The sequence below is a fragment of the Microcaecilia unicolor genome, chromosome 5 (assembly GCF_901765095.1).
Source record: "Microcaecilia unicolor chromosome 5, aMicUni1.1, whole genome shotgun sequence".
Taxonomy (NCBI): domain Eukaryota; kingdom Metazoa; phylum Chordata; class Amphibia; order Gymnophiona; family Siphonopidae; genus Microcaecilia; species Microcaecilia unicolor.
Window position 1 is genome coordinate 262671780 of NC_044035.1, and position 20534 is coordinate 262692313.

Consider the following 20534-nt stretch of genomic DNA (forward strand, 5'->3'; position numbering starts at 1 on the left):
CAATGCTTGATAACAAGGCTGATCAATGCACTCTCAATTCCGCTGCATCCACAGCATCCAATGCAGCTTTTGAACCCATAGAGACTGATACTTCTGATTCGATGTCAACAGACCCGAATTATTAAGACCAAAAATTAATTTGTATTGCTTCTCATGAAAACAAAGACTTCTCTTGGACCTCTGTGAATATAATTTACAGTGAAAAGGATCGTGTTGGGCCTCAAGAGGAAATCAATGATAGATATGGTCCTGTTGTACTGTGTGCACTTCTTGAAGCCTCTGAAGATTTCTTTTGGGGCATATCATCTGGAAAAATAGCCAGAGCCAACTCAAATGACTCAAGTTTTAAGAAGTTACCAACAGGGAGCCTGAGGACTTCTAATGAGGCTTACCACTGGCTGAGACCAAAAAATAAGGGAAACTTATAAATAAATGAGAAACCTAACTAAGGGGTCCTTTTACGAAGCAGCAGTAAAAGGACCCCAGTGGTGGCAGAGGTCTTCTTTTACTGCTGCTAGTAAAAGGACTTTTTAAAAAAATGGAAACGGCATGGCAGTAAGTGTAACACTTACCATGTGGTAATTTCCAGGGGGAGCCCTTATCACCTCCTACTGTGCAGCATTTAAAACTGATCAAAAATATGCAAACAAAAACTTTAGGCAACAAATCTGTTGAACTACTTTCAAAAAAAGCTTCTGGAGTTAAGAGAAGGAAAAATAAAATGTGACACTGATGGACAAATAACTTTAACTCCAGATTTATACAAATTAATAGTTTAAAGGAAAAAATATTTCTAAACATTGCAAATCATTATAAAAACCACGAATGGTTATGCGAACAAACAATTCTAGATCTGAAAAAACTTAAACATCAATGAAATGAACAACGAAATCCAAGAAATGATACCAGGTGAAACTAAAGAGTATTTGTCCATTGATACAATGCAGGATACTAATGACATTGTAAATTATCCAGTTGAATTTCTAAATACACTGCATTCGCCAGAAATGCCACCACATCATCTACACTTAAAAATTGGTTTGCTAATTATACTGCTACAAAATCTAAATGTATGTAATGGCACACGTTTAGCTCTTAAAACTCTCAAGCCACACGTTATGGAAACTACAGTCTTGACAGGTTGTGCCAAAGGACAGCACGTTTTTATACCTAAAATTCCTCTTATTCTGACTGTCAGATACAGTTCAAAAGACTGCAGTTCAACTAGCCTTTGCAATGTCAATCAATAAGGCTCAAGGTCAAAAGTTAAAAGTCACAGGTGTCAACTTTCAAAACCCATGTTTTCACATGGCCAATTATATATAAGTCACCTGTTCAAGAGTTGGCTCAAATAAGTCTTTATACACATATGCGCCAAATCAAAAAACAAAAAATGTTGTCTATCAAAATGTGCTCAAATGAGAACTTATTACAAATTATATTAAACAAATTTAATATTTATCTGCTCCTGTGTGTTCTATTTCTGTTTGTACAAATAAAAATATATCTATATACATATATCTAAACCTATTCTTTTTTTTTCAAACTTTATTAATTTTAAACAATACAATATTTGTAGAAACATACATCTGCATATATTATTGAAATAAGAACAAATAAATAAATAAATGTGGGTTGGTAAAAATAAAGTAGAACAGCATATACAAACATACTATTAGGAAGTTAATTCCCTTTTACAGGGTTACATAGCTATCTAGCAGTGACCATGCTTTTCTAAATCTATTCTTTATGTTTAATTTCTCGCATTAAAGACATCAAACAAAATGTGACAACCATCATAAACGAGTTAAAAACACATACTTATTCAGTGTTATTACACACAAATAAACCTTGCTTTTCTCAATTACAAAGTACTAACCTATTGCTGAGCAAGGCCAGCAGGGACAGCTAGTTAATATTAAGTTCCCAAAGTGTGAAGACAAATTAAAAATATTATCACATGTGAAAAGCAACTGAAAAAGGTGGTGAGCCAAAACTAAGCCATCTGTAGGGGTTATATTGTTCTGTAGATTATTTCAGAGTAAAACTTATTTTCGGAAACGGTGTGTCATTTGTAAACCTTAAGAAGGAAAAAAAACTGAGAAAATGGACTGTTTTTACCTGCCAATGCTTGATATTCCCCTTCAGCCATGACAAAAATTAAAATACTTAGAGACAATTCCCAAGAAAAGCTGAACATCATTCAAAACTTTAAGAAAAAGACAAGAGAAAGTACTTTCAGCATAAATTCAGTCATTTCAAACATTCACACATCCAAGAACTTTCCAGCTTTATTGATAGAATTAAAAAGCAACTTACCCAAAATGTTCCAGATCCTATAGGTATTCCACTTTGTTTAGAAAATAATGATAAGGTGCTGAAAGATAGCTTCATCAAACTAACAGATGGGATCTAGAAGCCACATTTTTTTTTTTTTAATCTGTTCACTTAAGCTCTTTTACAGAGCTTGTCACATCATTAGCAGAAACTGAATTCAAGGGCATACATTTCACACTTAATTAAGCACATCTTTCATTGACTGGGAAATATTTCCTCTGACCAGCTTGAAGAAAAATGCTTCATACAGGGTTCAGAAGACCAGGCTTATTTTTGACATTTTGGAGATTAAAAGACAAACCTTAACATGGTGAGGTAGGCTTTCTGTCCTGTTTTCTGTTCGTTCAATTTCAACCATATCTCTTTCCAGCTGAGTAGTCTTAAATGACTAAAAAATTTAAAAAAAAATGCTGGTTTGTGGTGTCTCATATCTCAGCCTAGCTGATGAATCAAATTGTGATAGTGGTAACTACCAGTGGTAATTTGAAAAATATAAAAATATATATTAGGTCCAGTTGAACAACAGCCTCCTCCTTCCACTCCATAGTAATGGGGAAAAAAGGAAACAAATTCAGAAAGATTCCAAGTCAGAAACAATAGGTCCCAAGGTGGTGATCTGGTAGAGAATCATGACCGATCTAGATATCCTGAGAACAGGGCATCTGCTGTAGGACATTGCTTGAGACTACTGTTATTCTTACGTGACAAAACCATCTCAACATTATCTTGTCCTCCATACTTTGTGTCTCTATAATTAAATCCAATCACGAGAGGACTACTTGTCTTCACTATTGGTTCCATATAAGTTAGTTCAACACCTTTGGTCCTCCTATGAATTTCTCCTCTCACTTCCTGCACTTACTCAAGTCCAGTTACTCTACCTGCCATTCAGCATTCTTTTTTGTGGCTCTCCTCTCTGGAACTCTTTACCTCAACCTTAATGTGCTGAACTCTCTCAGGTCAAGTTTAAATCCACCTTTAAATCACATAGAAACAGAGAAAAATGTAGGCGGATACAGACCACATGGCCTATTCAGTCTGCCCATCCATGCTATCTACTCTCCCTATTACTCCCTTAGAGATTATATGTACTTGTCCCGAGCTCTCTTGAATTTAGATAGTTTTTGTCTCCACCACTTTCACCAGGAGGCCGTTCTACAAATTCACCATTCTTTGCGTGAAGAAGTATTTCCTCAGGTTACTTCTGAGACTATTCCCTTTCACTTTCAACCTATGCCCCCTCATTCCAGAGCTTCCTTCCAATTGAAAGAGACGTCGATCACCTCGGATTTCGTCGGCATGCCCATGCAGCTAATCTTGCGTTCTCACGTGTCGTTCTTCTGGGGCATTGTTTCCGGTTGTGGGATCACACTGCTGCTGTTTTATGACCAAAGTTTTGCCGTTTTGCCACACTACTGCTGCTGGTTGAATGCCTGTATTAAGGTCCCTGCTGGTTTTTGACCATATTTTCATTGTTTTGCCACACTACTGCTGCTGCTGGTTGAGTTCGGACAGGTCTGGTGCTGAGAATTTGTGTCTGAATTCAAAGATTACATAGAGGCTGAAAGATTCATCCCCCAACTGTGATGAAACTGACCTGTTTTGGAAGAAAATGCCAAAGAGAACGTTCATTACACAGGAGGAAACAGCACTGCCAGGACATAAGCCTATAAAAGACAGGCTTACTCTTTTGTTGTGTGGTAATGCTAGTGGTGATTGTAAAGTGAAGCCCTTACTGGTGTACCATTCAGAAACTCCTAGAGTATTTAGCAGAAACAATGTGATCAAAAGTAAACTGTGTGTGATGTGGAGGGCAAACAAGAAAGCATGGGTCACGAGGGCAATTTTCATTGAGTGGATGAATGAAGTGTTTGGCCCGAGTGTGAAAAAATACCTCCAGGAAAATCATTTGCCCCTTAAGTGCCTCCTGCTAATGGACAATGCTCCTGCACATCCTCCAGGTTTGAAAGATGCACTGTTGGAGCAATTCAGTTTTATCACTGTGAAGTTCTTGCCCCCTAATACCACACCACTCATCCAGCCCATGGACCAGAATGTCATTTCCAATTTCAAGAAGCAGTACACCAAAGCATTGTTTCAAAGGTGCTTTGAGGTGACATCAGATACAGAATTGTCCTTAAGAGAGTTCTGGAAAAACCATTTCAACATTCTCAACTGCATCAGCCTCATAGATAAGGCTTGGCAGGGAGTAACATCCAGGATGATAAACTGTGGCTGGAAGAAATTATGGCCAGGATGTGTGCATGAGAGAGATTTAGAAGGGTTAGATCCTTCACCTGATGACCCTACAAATGTTGGGCAGTCAATTGTTTATTTAGGTAATTCCATGGGTTTGGAGGTGAGTGCTGAGGAAGTGGAAGAGTTGGTGGATGACCACAGTGAAGAACTCACCATTGAAGAGCTGCAAGACCTTCAACTAGAAGTGCAACAGACGGCAGATGAAGAAGTTGCTTCGGATAAGGAGGAAGAAACAGTAGAGAATGTGCCTTCTTCAGAGATTAAGGACATCCTCTCCACGTGGAGTAAAGTACAGGTGTTTGTGGAGAAAAATCACCCAGACAAAGCTGTTGCAAGCCGTGTCTGCAACTTGTTTAATGATAATGTCTTGCCCCATTTTAGGCAAATCTTAAAGAGGCAACAGAAACAAACCTCTTTGGACAGGTTTCTTGTGCGGCATGGGTCCACAGACTCTGAAGCTGGTCCTAGTGCTAAAAGAACAAGAAGGGAAGTGACCCCCCCAGATAGTGTCCTTATGGAGGGGGATCCCCCTTCCAAACAATAATCTCTGCTCCTCTCTCTCCATCTTCCATAAACCTAGAAAAGTCTTCAGAAAGGTAAATGCCATGTTAAATGTTCATTTATTCTATACATTAGTCTTTTTTATTCATTTAAAAGAAAAATTGCTTGTTGTTTCGGTTTTCGTCAATAGTTTTCGGACAAATTATCGACGAAAACTGAGGTTTCACTGTATTTAAATGGATCATAGCTCCCCTCTCCCCCCTTTCTTCCAAAGAATACATATTGAAATCTTTAAGTCTGTCCTGATATGCTTTATGACAAAGAACACTGACCATTTTAGCAGCCACCCTCTGGATTGGCTCCATTTTGTTTATATCTTTTTGAAGGTGCAGTCTTCAGAATTGTGCACAATATTCTAAATGACATCCAACCAGTCTTATATAGGGGCATCATCACCTCTTATTAATCTTACTTTCCTTCCATGAAGAACAGGACCAGTGGCCTTCCAGCCCTTTATAGGCTTGGACCGTAATACTGCTGTGTGCCTCTGAGATGTTTTAGCATTCTTACTTTCTTATGTCTATCCTGTTTTTTGCTTTCGCTGTCCTATTTAATGAAATTCCTTTACATTTCTCCCTTTTCTTTTTTAATTTGTAAACTGCTTTGATGTTATTCATAAAGGTGATATAGAAAGTAATTAATAAACTATAATGGTGTTGCCATCTAATCACCACTAAGCTTGTTTGATTTCATGCCTTCATGTTAACCCATGAATTTTTGAATTCCGTTAACGTTTTCATCTCCATTTCCCATGGGAAGGCATTCCAGGTATCTACCACCTGTTAATCTGTTCATGAGCCCTTGTGCCTAGGCCAAGGCTTAGGAAGGATCTTGGCCAAAGCCTAGGGTAGACCAAACAGGCGCTACACAATACCACAGCCACAAAGCCCTGCACACTCAGGACACTCAACTAGCACCAGCAGAAAAGGGAGATAGACCACTCAGGGGGGCCTCACGGCCAAACAGGAACCCAATCGTATAGAGACCAAGTACGGGCCTCACGGCCAAACAGGAACAGAGTCATACACTAGGGAAGGGAAAAGAACAAGGGGTCCCAAAAGGGACTGGAGCTCATGCAACGCACACAGTGCTAACTAGTAACACAAGGGAAGGGCAACAGACAAAAAGCTGGCAGGTACAGGCTATGACCAGGGGAAGAGAATGAACACAAAGGCTACACAGAAACACAGGTAGCAGAGGCAAAGCCCACAGGGAAAAGGGAAAAGGGAAAGCCGACGACAGAATGGGACACAGACTCTACACGAGCGAAGCTCCACAGGAACACTCTAGACTGTACCATACAGCACTCAAATACACTAGGCTGGGCCACACAGCACCCAAGGAAAAAGGGAAGCCACCTATAGGAATACACAAGGCTGTGCTACACAGCACTCAAGGATAAGGGGAAGCCACCTATAGGAATACACAAGGCTGTGCTACCCAGAACTCAAAGGTAAAGGGAAACTACTCATAGGAATACTCAAGGCTGTGCCACAGAGTCAAATAACAGACAACAGAGACAACGGGAACAGCAAGCAAACAGGGAAACAGGCTTTTTGCATACACCAAACAGATAAGGAGCAATGCTCACAAGAATCAAGAGACAACCACAGCAGACAAAGCGTAAAAGCAGGCTAAAGGGGAGGGCTGCTTTAACACACAAGACAGGAAGAAGCAGGGCTTACACTGCAGTCAAGGGTTTAAAGCTAACAAAGGGGAAACACAATGTTCTTACCAGAACTTAGCAGCACATAGAGACAGAGCAAACAGAGTCGCCACAGCTGCACGGAAGCAAGATAATCAAGGAAAGCAGTTACTAAGGAAACAATCAAGCATACGCTGGGAACAACCAGCACACAGAGAAGTTACAAACAACAAGAAGAGTAAGCAAACTCCAACAGTTGCACAGTGTGCTACTAGCACAGACAGAGAGAGGGAAAGAGGCTCAGCTGACAGGAATCAACGCTAAGCAAAGGCTGCAGGGAGAGGTAAGGTTTAAACAGATCTGGCTTCTGATGTCTGCTGCTTCAGATGTCAGCTCAATCCCTGACAGGCCAATCAGAAGAGTCCCAGTCATTCCCCTGCCTGTCTTAGCAGAATCATAACATCACCCTCACCGTGAAAAAGCACTTCCTAATGTTATTGTTGAGTTGGCCCCTTGCAAACTCAATTCACGTCCTCTAGTTCTACCACCTTTTCGTATCTGGAAAAGGTTTGTAAATTAATACCTTTCAAAAATTACAATGTCTGTATTATATCACCCCTGTCTCTCCTTTCCTCCAGGGTATACATGTTTAGGTCATCAAGTCTCTCCTCATATGTCTTGTGATGCAAACCCCATACAATTTTCATTGCCTTTCTCTAAACTGCTTCAAGTTTTTTAATGTGCAAGATACAGTCTCCAAAATTGAACTCAATACTCCAAGTGGGGCCTCTCCTACAACTTGTACAGGGGCATTAACACCTCCTTTCTTCTGCTGGTTATACCCCTCTCTATACAGCCTAGCATCCTTCTGGCCATGGCCACCAGATTGCTGCATTGTTTTGTCACCTTGAGATCCTCAGACACCATCACCCCAAGGTCCTCTCTCCTCCTATCTCGTACCACTCCTTTGGAGTTCTGCACCCTAGGTGCATCACTCTGCACTTCTTTGCATTAAATTTCAACTGCCAGACCTTCAACAATTCTTCTAATTTTTTGAGATCTCTTCTCATGGTTTTCTACTCCTCTCCAGGGTATCCACTCTGTTGGCTATCTTCATGTCATCTGCAAAAGGGCAAACTTTTCCTTCTAACCCTTCAGCAATGTCTCTCACAAATATATTAAACAGAATCAGCCCAGTACTAACCCGAGGCACTCCACTACTCACCTTCCTTTCCTCTGAGCAAATTCCATTTACCTCTACCCTCTGTTGCCTATCAGTCAACCAGTTTCCAATCCAGTTCACCCCTTTGGGTCCTAAGTTCAGCCCTTTCACGTTACTCATGAGTCTTCTGTGAGGAACCATATCAAAGGCTTTGCTGAAATCCAAGTAGATTACATCTAGTGCATATCCTTTATCCAGTTCTTTGATTCCCCCAGTCAAAGAAGTCAATCAGATTTGTTTGGCACGATTTTCCTTTGGTAAAGTCATGCTGACTTGGATCCTGCAACCCTTTGGATTCTAGAAAGTTAACTATCTTTTCCTTCAGCAGCAACTCTATTATTTTTCCTACCACCATGAGGCTTACCGACCTGTAATTTCCCACTTCTTCACTGTCCCCACTTTTGTGAAGAGGGACCTCATCCACTCATCTCCAATCCCGTGGAACTTCACCCATCTCTAAATATCTATTAAATAAATCCTTAAGAGGTCTTGCCAGGATTTCTCTGTATCCTGGGTGTATCCCATCCGGCCCCATAGCTTTGTCCACTTTCAGATTTTCAAGCTGTTTATAAACGCTTTCTTCCATGAACGGTGCAATATCCACTGCATTGCCAGATATATCCTTGGCAGTCGACCGTGGTCCTTCATCCAGGATTTTCTTCTGTGAACACAGGATAGGGGCTTGCTATCCTGCTTGTCCTCAGAGAAAAACAAACAAACAAAATAGTCTACACAAAAGCTGTCACACCTGCTCAAAGGCAGATGAAAGTTTATACACAGGAATCAGTGCATATATCTTAGAAAAATCAATTAATGAAGCTTTCTTCCTTCCCCTCTATGTCCAGCAATTTCTCCTCTCTCCCTGAGCCCTGCCCTCCCATCCAATGCCCACTCTACCCATTCTCCAGTCCCAAGATCACATACACATATAGTTGAATAAAAGCAGGTATTATATTTTTCTGAGCACTTGTATGCATGTGTACACTGGGGCAATTTTATAAGTGCCTGCTTTAGTGTGTAAAACACTGTTCTATATGCTCATCTGCCTAAGATGAAAATCAGGAGATCCTTGGCTGGAAGCTGGGATACATCTTTGTAGCATAGACCTGAGCAGACCAGATGTGCAGTGGATCTTTACGTTCGGTTTATACAGGGTGAGACAAAAAAAGTAACCCCTCCTAGAACTTTTGCCATTTTCTCAGCAACTGCTTTGAACTTCAACTAGAAATTTTGCATTAACATTTAGTCTCATACTTACATACAGTGGGGGAAATAAGTATTTGATCCCTTGCTGATTTTGTAAGTTTGCCCACTGACAAAGACATGAGCAGTCCATAATTGAAGGGTAGGTTATTGGTAACAGTGAGAGATAGCACATCACAAATTAAATCCGGAAAATCACATTGTGGAAAGTATATGAATTTATTTGCATTCTGCAGAGGGAAATAAGTATTTAATCCCTCTGGCAAACAAGACCTAATACTTGGTGGCAAAACCCTTGTTGGCAAGCACAGCGGTCAGACGTCTTCTGTAGTTGATGATGAGGTTTGCACACATGTCAGGAGGAATTTTGGTCCACTCCTCTTTGCAGATCATCTCTAAATCATTAAGAGTTCTGGGCTGTCGCTTGGCAACTCGCAGCTTCAGCTCCCTCCATAAGTTTTCAATGGGATTAAGGTCTGGTGACTGGCTAGGCCACTCCATGACCCTAATGTGCTTCTTCCTGAGCCACTCCTTTGTTGCCTTGGCTGTATGTTTTGGGTCATTGTCGTGCTGGAAGACCCAGCCACGACCCATTTTTAAGGCCCTGGCGGAGGGAAGGAGGTTGTCACTCAGAATTGTACGGTACATGGCCCCATCCATTCTCCCATTGATGCGGTGAAGTAGTCCTGTGCCCTTAGCAGAGAAACACCCCCAAAACATAACATTTCCACCTCCATGCTTGACAGTGGGGACGGTGTTCTTTGGGTCATAGGCAGCATTTCTCTTCCTCCAAACACGGCGAGTTGAGTTCATGCCAAAGAGCTCAATTTTTGTCTCATCTGACCACAGCACCTTCTCCCAATCACTCTTGGCATCATCCAGGTGTTCACTGGCAAACTTCAGACGGGCCGTCACATGTGCCTTCCGGAGCAGGGGGACCTTGCGGGCACTGCAGGATTGCAATCCGTTATGTCGTAATGTGTTACCAATGGTTTTCGTGGTGACAGTGGTCCCAGCTGCCTTGAGATCATTGACAAGTTCCCCCCTTGTAGTTGTAGGCTGATTTCTAACCTTCCTCATGATCAAGGATACCCCACGAGGTGAGATTTTGCGTGGAGCCCCAGATCTTTGTCGATTGACAGTCATTTTGTACTTCTTCCATTTTCTTACTATGGCACCAACAGTTGTCTCCTTCTCGCCCAGCGTCTTACTGATGGTTTTGTAGCCCATTCCAGCCTTGTGCAGGTGTATGATCTTGTCCCTGACATCCTTAGACAGCTCCTTGCTCTTGGCCATTTTGTAGAGGTTAGAGTCTGACTGATTCACTGAGTCTGTGGACAGGTGTCTTTCATACAGGTGACCATTGCCGACAGCTGTCTGTCATGCAGGTAACGAGTTGATTTGGAGCATCTACCTGGTCTGTAGGGGCCAGATCTCTTACTGGTTGGTGGGGGATCAAATACTTATTTCCCTCTGCAGAATGCAAATAAATTCATATACTTTCCACAATGTGATTTTCCGGATTTAATTTGTGATGTGCTATCTCTCACTGTTACCAATAACCTACCCTTCAATTATGGGCTGCTCATGTCTTTGTCAGTGGGCAAACTTACAAAATCAGCAAGGGATCAAATACTTATTTCCCCCACTGTATTACTATTACACAACATTTAATTATCTTAATTTATATTGATATTACTGACATTTTAGCATTGCTACCTGGTGATTTTTGAGCATTAAAAATGTTACAGCTAAAACACAGTAAAATGTTATTCAAACGATACAACTGAATCAACAATGTGTCAGGATTTCGCAGTCACCGTGAATGCTTAAGTGCCCGCTTCCAGCTTTAACACAGGCCCTTCAGTCACTTTAAGAAGATCTTAACAGCCTTGCTGATCGGCCCCTGTGGCAGGCTATCCCAGATCATCTGTAGTGCTTCCTTAAATTCAGCAATTGTTTGTAGCTTTGGGAGGAGCTTGTGATAGGCTTCTAACATTTCTCCCCAGACAAAAGCCTAAGTCACTGTTATGTCATTAACAACATGCAGGTACCACCAGGGCCGTGCCTAGGGTCTCTGGTGCTCCCCTGCAGACTATCAGTTGGCGCCCCCCCCCCCCGCAGACTATCAGTTGGCGGCGCCCCCCCCCCCCCCCCCCCGTGAAAATGATCGCTCACCACTTGCCACACTGACAGGAATTGTCAGCAATATTCTTAGAAACAAATTGCTATACATTGCAAAATAAGATAGCAGATGTAAATTCTCAAAGTGGACATATTCCAAACACTAAAATGAAAATAAAATGATTTTTTTCTACCTTTGTTGTCTGGTGACTTTCTTTTTCTGATCATGCTGGCCCAGTATCTGATTCTGCTGCTATCTGTCCTCTTAACTCTGTTTCCAGGGCTTCCTTTCCATTTATTTCTTTCCTTTCCTCCTTTCTTCTTCATTTCTGGTCCTCAGCTTCTGCCTATTTTCTTCATCCATGTGCAGTTTTTCTCCTCTCTTCCTTTTCCCTCATTTCATCTCCTTCATCTTTCTTCCTTCCCCTCTATGTCCAGCAATTTCTTCTCTCTCCCTGAGCCCTGCCCTCCCATCCATGCTCCTCTGTCCCCTCCATTCATCCCTATCCAGCAATTCCCCTCTCTCCCTGAGCCCTGCCCTCCCAATCCATGCCCATCCATGCTCCTCTGTCTCCTGCCCCCTCCATTCATCCTTTTCCAGCAATTCCCCTCTCTCCCTGAGCCCTGCCCTCCCAATCCATGCCCATCCATGCTCCTCTGTCCCCTGCCCCCTCCATTCATCCTTTTCCAGCAATTCCCCTCTCTCCCTGAGCCCTACCCTCCCAATCCATGCTCCTCTGTCCCATGCCCCCTCCATTCATCCTTTTCCAGCAATTCCCCTCTCTCCCTTCCATGACCCCCCCTCGCATCCATGCTCTCGTCTCTCCCCTGCCCTCCCGCTGCCATTGTTCAACTGCCCGCCCTCTTCTCTCCCCCCCCAACATCCCTTTTCTTTTTTTTTCTTTTTAAATTTACCTCCGTGGTGGTTCCGGCAGCGCAGCGTCAGTGAAGGAGGCGGCGCTCCCGACGTCTCTAGCCTTCCCTTCGCTGTGTTCTGCCTTCTTCTGACGTCAAGGAAATGACGTCAGAAGAAGGCGAAACACAGCGAAGGGAAGGCTAGAAACGTCAGGAGCGCCGCCTCCTTCACAGACGCTGCGCTGCCGGAACCGCCACGGAGGTAAATTTAAAAAGGAAAAAAAAAAGAAAAGGGATGTTGGGGGGGGGGGGGAAGAGGGCGGACAGTTGAACAGTGGGAGCGGGAGGGCGAGCGAGGTGAGCATGGTGCGGCGGCGCCCCCCTGCCATGCTTACCTCGCTTAACGTGTTGGCACGGCCCTGGGTACCACATTATTTTTTCAAATAATGGTAATTTTACAGTGTATATATTTTTGAACGCGTGAAAATCGCTAGGTGGTCCCACTAAAAAGTCTAACTTTACTATGTTTAAAGATAAGCTCATTCCACTCGGCACATAAACGTAGATAGTAACAACAAATAAAGCTGTAAAATTTCACACTGAAAGTCCAAGCAGTTGCTAAGAAAACAGCAAAAAAAATAACATATCTCTAGGGGTTACTCTTTTTTGTCTCACCCTGTACATACAGTGATTGAATAATGAATGTTTGAAGCTAATGTTTAAAATTTGATGATTAGTTCTATATTATATTAACTAAAAACACAGTTAATTGTATTTATGTTCACCTTAGTGCAGTGGCTACTACTACTATTTAGCATTTCTATAGCGCTACAAGGCGTACGCAGCGCTGCACAAACATAGAAGACAGTCCCTGCTCAAAGAGCTTACAATCTAATAGACAAAAATAAAGCAAATCAAATCAATTAATGTGTACAGGACGGAAGATAGGAGGGTAGGTGGAGGCGAGTGGCTCCCAACTACATCTTGCTCTACCCTGTAGCATTCATTTTTCCAGTCAGTGGGCTGATAACCAGTCTAATTCTGCTGTAACAAGTAATCTTTATAACAAATTGGTTAGCTTCTAGCCCACTTATTAAGAGGGCAATGTGAAATCAGTTTTGGTAAACTTAAAATACCTAATACAACCAAGAATCAATAGAACAATGAAGAGAAAATGCAAGAAAATGTATGGTATTTTTATTATTAAAGACGGTCATTTGAAAACATACTATTTACATCTTCTAGCAGTTAAGAAAATTTTCATAAAGATTATGAAGACATCATAAAGAGTAGCCACATTATGCTTTAACATAAAAGCAATAGCAAAAAATCCCAAATATCACTGGTGCTATAATACAATAAAGAAACCAAAACCAGGAGGTAAATACTAATACAAATGCAGAAGGATGCCATATATAAAGACAGGCACCCTCAGAGATACAATCACCCACGTGGCAGTCACTCAGGACCACTTAACGGGTGAAGCATAGCATTTCTTCAGGGACTTGGGTTAGGGCTGTCTCTCCTTTTATCTCAATGCCAGCTGAAGAAAGACGATTTGAAACCCTCAGTGTCGGGCGCATTTTGACAGCGAGGGGAGAGCAGTCATCTCTTCAGAATTATTTAGTGTTCACACTCTTGGAGCCCTTGGCGTCAGAAGTTCCGACGCAGGCTCATAAGCTAAGTATATTTTACTTTTCTATTGCTTGATTGAAAAGCTGGCTATTCCAGATTTAGTGCTGAGTTTATAATTTTGTATTATTAAAGACACTGAGCACTGGGCACTTATAGCACACTAGTAAAAAAAGGCCCGTTTCTGAGAGCAATGAAACGGGCACTAGCAAGGTTTTCATCGAAGTGTGTATGTTTGAGAGTGAGTGTGTGAGAGACAGAGTGAATGTGCGACTGAGATTGTGTGTGTGTGAGTGTGTGTTCGAGAAAGAGAGTGTGCCGCAGGGGTCCCTCCTCTGTGTGTTGGTGTCCTTCCCGCTCCCCCCCCCCCCCCCCGTGTTTCCTTTTCCCATTTCCTTCTCGTCCCCCTCCTCTCCCCTCTCAGCCTCAGGGTCGTGGCCCCCCCGGCCTCCAGGACCATGGGCCCTCCGTCTGGCGACGTTTTTCTGCATCGTAGGGTGTATGTTTAAGAGAGTGTGTGTGAGAGCGAATGTGCGAGTGTGTGTGTGACAGAGTGAGAGAGTGTGTGTGGAGTGTGTGTGCGAGAATGAGTGTGTGTGAGAGGGAATCCCAGCTTCAGGGTGTTGGCCCCCCCCCCCCCCTTGGCCTTTCAGGATGGTGGTCCCTCCATCGGCCGGTGTTTTTCCCCTCCCCGTCTTCCCTCCCCCCCTTTCTGCCCTCCCCCTTCCCCCCTCGCAGGTTCAGGTTCGAGTGCCCCCCCTTCCTGCACCTTTCAGGGTCGCGGCCCTCTCTCTGACTGTGATGTTGAAGCTGGCTCCCTTCCTGGCAGGTTCAGGCAGGCAGGCTGGCTCCCTGCATCTGTCCGACGTTCAGGCTGGCTGCCTGCCTGCGTCGCTCCCTCTGTGTCTCCGAGTTAGTGCGGGGCAATGGGAGTCCTGTGGAGTTGGAAAATGGCCGAGGTGCAAGGGGAGAGCCTCCCTCCCTCCGACGTTGTGCGGCCGATGTTAGCCCTCCGGAGGGAAATGGCCGCCGAGGGTCAGGGGGAGATGGCGTTTGGCTGAGTGTCATAGCGCCGCCCTCGACATCATGACGCGAGGGGGGCCAGACACTCCTGGCCAAATCAGATATCTCTGCCACCTCAAGTTTCCGGCTTGATGCTTCATGGAACGTTGGAGGTGCCTTTTATTATATAGAGATTAAAAAATCACAGTGAGACGACAGCCCAATGAATGAAGTGCTATGCTTCACCCATTAAGTGGTCTTCCTGAGTGACTGCCATGGGGGTGATTGCATCTCTGAAGGTGCCTCTCTTTATATATATATTTTCAAGTGATTTTTGCATTTGTATTAGTACTTGTCTCCTGGTTTTGGTTTCTTTAACATAAAAGCAAGCATAAAAACACACGGAAAGCCTAATGCTTAACAACAGAAATCCACTCTGCAAGTAAAATAAGAATAAATAATTATAAATACATACTCAGAGGTAATTTTTCTGTCACATGATAAAATAGCTTTATTTCTATTCTATGAACTAACAAAAAATAAAATAATGGGATGCCTTGACTAGCCAATCAAAAATATTAGACTACAGGATGGTGGTGCAGTGGAGTAACAGTAGCCTGGTAGCCAATTGTGTTTTTCATCTGCTCCAAAAGTACCATCTTTTATCAATCTGAGATTTCCTAGCTTGTTTTTCTATTTGGCATTTGTATTTTCTTTCAGCAAATAAGTTAACTCATCAATAATCTTCCATCTGAAATCAGTTTAATTCAGAGCTTCCCAAACCTGTTGAGTTCTCAGGATATCCACAATAAATATGCATCAATAGTGTGGCTGCATTATGTCTGTCAGTGGAGAAATTGTGGATATCCAGAGAACCCGACCAGTAGACACCAAGTCAGGTTTAGGAAGCCCTAGTTCAATTAGTTATTACTATTTTTAAAAAGTCACAAAATGTTTAGTAGAAATTATTACACTCATATTTGAAGCCAAGGATTACCAACGCAACAGAGTAGTAAAGATCCTCCTCTGAGACTACTACTACTTATCACTTCTATAGCGCTACAAGGCATACGCAGCGCTGTACATCATACACAAAAAGACAGTCCCTGCTCAAAGAGCTCACAATCTAAATAGGACAAACACACAGATAGAACAACTAAGAGGTAAGGGAATTAAAGAGAGGTGGGGATAAAAGGGTACAGGGCAAGTGAGTAGTAGTTAGGAGTCAAAAGCAGTGTTAAAGAGGTGGGCTTTTAGCCTGGATTTGAAAATGGCCAAAGACGGGGCTAGACGTACAGGCTCGGGAAGTCTATTCCAGGCGTGAGGTGCAGTGAGATAAAAGGAACGAAGTCTGAAATTAGCAGTAGAGGAGAAGGGGACAAACAAAAGAGATTTATCCACAGAACGGAGTACCCGAGAGGGGGCGTAGGGAGAGACAAGAGTGGAGAGGTATTGGGGAGCGGCAGAGTGAATGCACTTATAGGTCAGTAAGAGAAGTTTGAGACCACTTTTAAATCCCTAAACCTTATTTTTTTCCTCATCTTGATTAAGCAGGTTTTACTGGTTACTAGAAACTGTTCATCTTGCTGTATCAACTATAATGTAAGCTGCAAAGAGAAGGGACTGTCCCAATTTTAAGCATCTGTACTGATGCTTTGTATGCCTACTAGCGCTATAGAAATGCTATAGACTTCCTGAGTCGGTACGTCAAGCTCTATCTCTGGCCATCTTCAAATCTAGGATAAAAGCCCACCTTTTTGATGCTGCTTTTAACTCCTAACCCTTACTTACTTGTACAGTACCCTTATTTTATCATCCCCACCTTTGTAATTCCCTTATCTCTTATTTTGTCCTGTTGGTCTGTCCTAATTAGATTGTAAGTTCTGTCGAGCAGGGACTGTTTCTTCATGCTCAAATGCACAGAGCTGCGTACGTCTAGTAGCACTATAGAAATGATAAGTAGTAGTAGTACTAAGTAGATGTATGTCCTATTCATTTTGTATGTGTTGAGGCACATTGAGACTGCCAAATGAAAAAAAAATTTCTTCTATCTAATTTCATATTTATATCCTCCTAGAAAAGACTTTGGTTCTATTTGATTCACCAAAGTTTAGGAAGCAATAATGCAATAATCTTCTCATTAATTCCTCTTTCCTCTCACATAATGTCTCTCAGAGATAGGTCACTCCTATAGTACTCAGGCTATGCATCAGCATCAAATCTATCTCCTTCCAAAATGCTGGTCTTCACCCTTAATCCAGCACTGGTGCATAATCTTTGTGAGCTCCACTCAGCAGTTTCAACTGCAGCTGATCCAAAAATTCAAGCTGGAATTCAAACCAAGCATTTGGGGGTCCTTTTACAAAAGCACTCTAAAAATAAACGTGCACCAAACACTAGAGATGCCCATCAGGCTTATTTTCAAAAGAGAAGGATGCCCATCTTTCGACACAAATTGGAAGATGGGCGTCCTTCTCACAAGGTCGCCCAAATCAGCATAATTGAAAGCCGATTTTGGCCGTCCCCAACTGCATTCCATCGCAGGGACGACCAAAGTTCACGGGGGCGTGTCAGAGGCATGGCAAAGGCGGGACTTGGGCGTGCTTAACACATGGGTGTCCTCGACCCATAATGGAAAAAAGGTCGTTCCTGACGAGCATCTGGATGACTTTACCTGGTCCTGTTTTTCTTATGACCAAGTCACAAAAAGGTGCCCGAACTGACCAGACTCTTTAAAAATCTTTTGTGCCAGCCTCTATGCCAGCCTCAAATGTCATACTCCGGTCCATCACAGTATGCAGGTCCCTGGAGCAGTTTTAGTGGGTGCAGTGCACCTCAGGCAGGTGGACCCAGGTCCATTCCCCCCTACCTGTTACACTTGTGGTGGTAAATGTGAGCCCTCCAAAACTCACCAGAAACCCACTGTACCTACATCTAGGTGCCCCTCTTCACCGTAAGGGCTATGCTAGTGGTGTACAGTGGTGGCTAGTGGGTTTGGAGGGGGGGGGGGGGGTTGGGGGGCTCAGCACACAAGGCAAGGAAGCTATATTCCTGGGAGCAATTTCTGAAGTCCACTGCAGTGCCCCCTAGGGTGCTCGGTTGGTGTCATGGCATGTGAGGGTGACCAGTACACTACAAATGCTGGCTCCTCCCACGACCAAAGGTCTTGCATTTGGTCATTTCTGAGATGAGCGTCCTTTGTTTCCATTATCGCCGAAAATCAGAAACATCCAAGTCTAGGGACGACCATCTCTAAGGACGACCTAAATGTCAAGATTTGGGCGTCCCCGACCGTATTATCGAAACGAAAGATGGACGTCCATCTTGTTTCGATAATATGAGTTTCTTCGCCCCTCCACTGGGACGTTTTGCGAGGACGTCCTCAGCAAAACTTGGGCGTCCCCTTCGATTATGCCCCTCCTATGGTGTCTTTAGCGTTTAGCACACGCTAATCACTAGCATGCGCTAAAAATGCTAGCACGCCTTTGTAAAAGACCACCTTAATTGGTTAGTGTGATGAAGGCCATCAAGATATGAAGTGGATTTCAGACAGCTTCTTTCTGTATTTCAATGTCTGTATATCTGAGCTTTGTAGCTACCAGACTATCCATACTATACAAGGGTGATTTAACAACAAGTTGCCTCTATGTGAAGGCCAAGAAGGTGCCTATTTTATAAAGGCACATAAACTCATATGTTTTTATAAAATACTAGGGACAAGTGGCAGAAACTACCTAGACTGAAGCTGTGGACACTTACACCTGCTTAGAAGCAGGCATAAATGTTCAAACAAATACGTGCATTTTATAAACAACTCTGCCCCTGACTACGTCTACATACTGGCTGTATAAAAACATGCACCTTCTTGACACTGCCCAAACTTTGACACGCATAATTCCTGGCGTGATTTTATTAAAGGCCTTTATGTGTAAAAAATCATTTATAAAATTATCCCCTATGGAGGCAATTCTATAATTTAGGTGCCAACATTTACAAACTGATTACACATGCAGATAGAATAATGGCACATATGCGTAAAAATGCCAAAAACCTACCTAAGCACTAATCTGTAAATATGGACGTTTCTTAGACAGCATATGTTTTAGAGGCAGGTTTAAACATAGACAGAATTTGTGCAGGATTCACATTTGTGTGTATAACTTATACAAAATGTATATTTCCGCCATTTAAGTGCGCACACACAAGTTTTATGATTTGCATAATTGCTTTCATTTCTGCATATATGCATGTATACGTACCTGGTTACACTAGTATTCTATAAAAGAAAGTAGGTGCCTACTTTACTTTCTAGACTAGGCGCCTAAAGATAAGTGCACTGTTATAGAATTACCCCCATAAACAGGAGGGAAATTTTATAAAGTCATGCCTAGTTAACACATCCCTATCTTTTAAAGTCAAGTATTACTTACTTAAATGTATAAAGCACTAGCACAGGTGTACATGTAGGCGCTAGCTTTTAGACTAGCTTCAAGGCTGGTGTAAATGTTACTACATACTTTCTGCATACACTTGCATGGGATGAGATTCCATATAGGGCGCCTAAAATAAATGGCGCTGAAATCAGTTCTAAGCATATTCTATAATTTGCAGCGGCGTACCAAGGGCAGGGCGGTGGGGGCGGTCCGCCCCGGGTGCACACCACTGGAGGGGTGCAGAGAGCCGCCGCGCGCCTGTCGGCTCTGCTGGTTCCCTGCTCCCTCTGCCCTGGAACAGGTTACTTCCTGTTCCGAGGCAGAGGGAGCAGGGAGCCAGCGGAGCCGAGAGCCACGCGGCTGCTCTCAGCAGCTAAAAATGCACCTGGGAGGGGGGGTTATTGCGCTGGGGTGTCGTGCTGCACCCCGGGGGGGGGGGGGGGTGCGCATCGGCGATCCGCCCTGGGTGGCAGCTGACCTAGGATCGTCACTGATAATTGGTAACTAGATTTCGGTGCTGATTATAGAATACGCTTAGTTTATATTTCAGTGTCTGAATCTATGTGCATCCAATTACACCAATGAAAACAGTGTAAATCCCTGTGCGTATATTTAGGTGCACTAGGCCATATTCTATAAATAGGTGCCTAAATTTTGGAATGCCCACAAAACGCCCATTTCCCTGCCTATAACCACGCCCCTTTTTGCCTGCACACATTAGAAGTTCAGGTCACATCGTTACAAAATACGCTTAGCAAGTTGTGCACCTAAATTCTAATCAGTGCCAATTAATGCTCATTATAGCCTAACTGCTGTTATCAGTGCTCATTAGCTTCTTAAGTTATGCGCATTGTTATAGAATCTGGGGGATGATGTGCAGAAATGCAGACCCTACCTACATTCCATCCAAAATCCGCCCATAGTGAAGGTCCATGCCATGAAGTTTACATGCGTACTTTCAGATCAGTCAGTATAAGATGCCATTTACATGCATTTATGTGCATTCTTGACACCTAGAATTAGGTGGCTCCTTATAGAATTACCCCTTGTGGGAGTTGTATAGATATAGGCAGCATGTACACCTGTCAATATTCTAGCCATTTTCGTATGGACACATCTGTATATAAATGACAATAATCCAGCTGTGCACTATTCTGTAAGTACAAGCCTATCTTCGATGGCGCACACTTACACATGTAAATTTTAGAATACAGTTAGGCATATTTTCAAAGCACTTAGCCTTCCAAAGTTTCATAGGTTT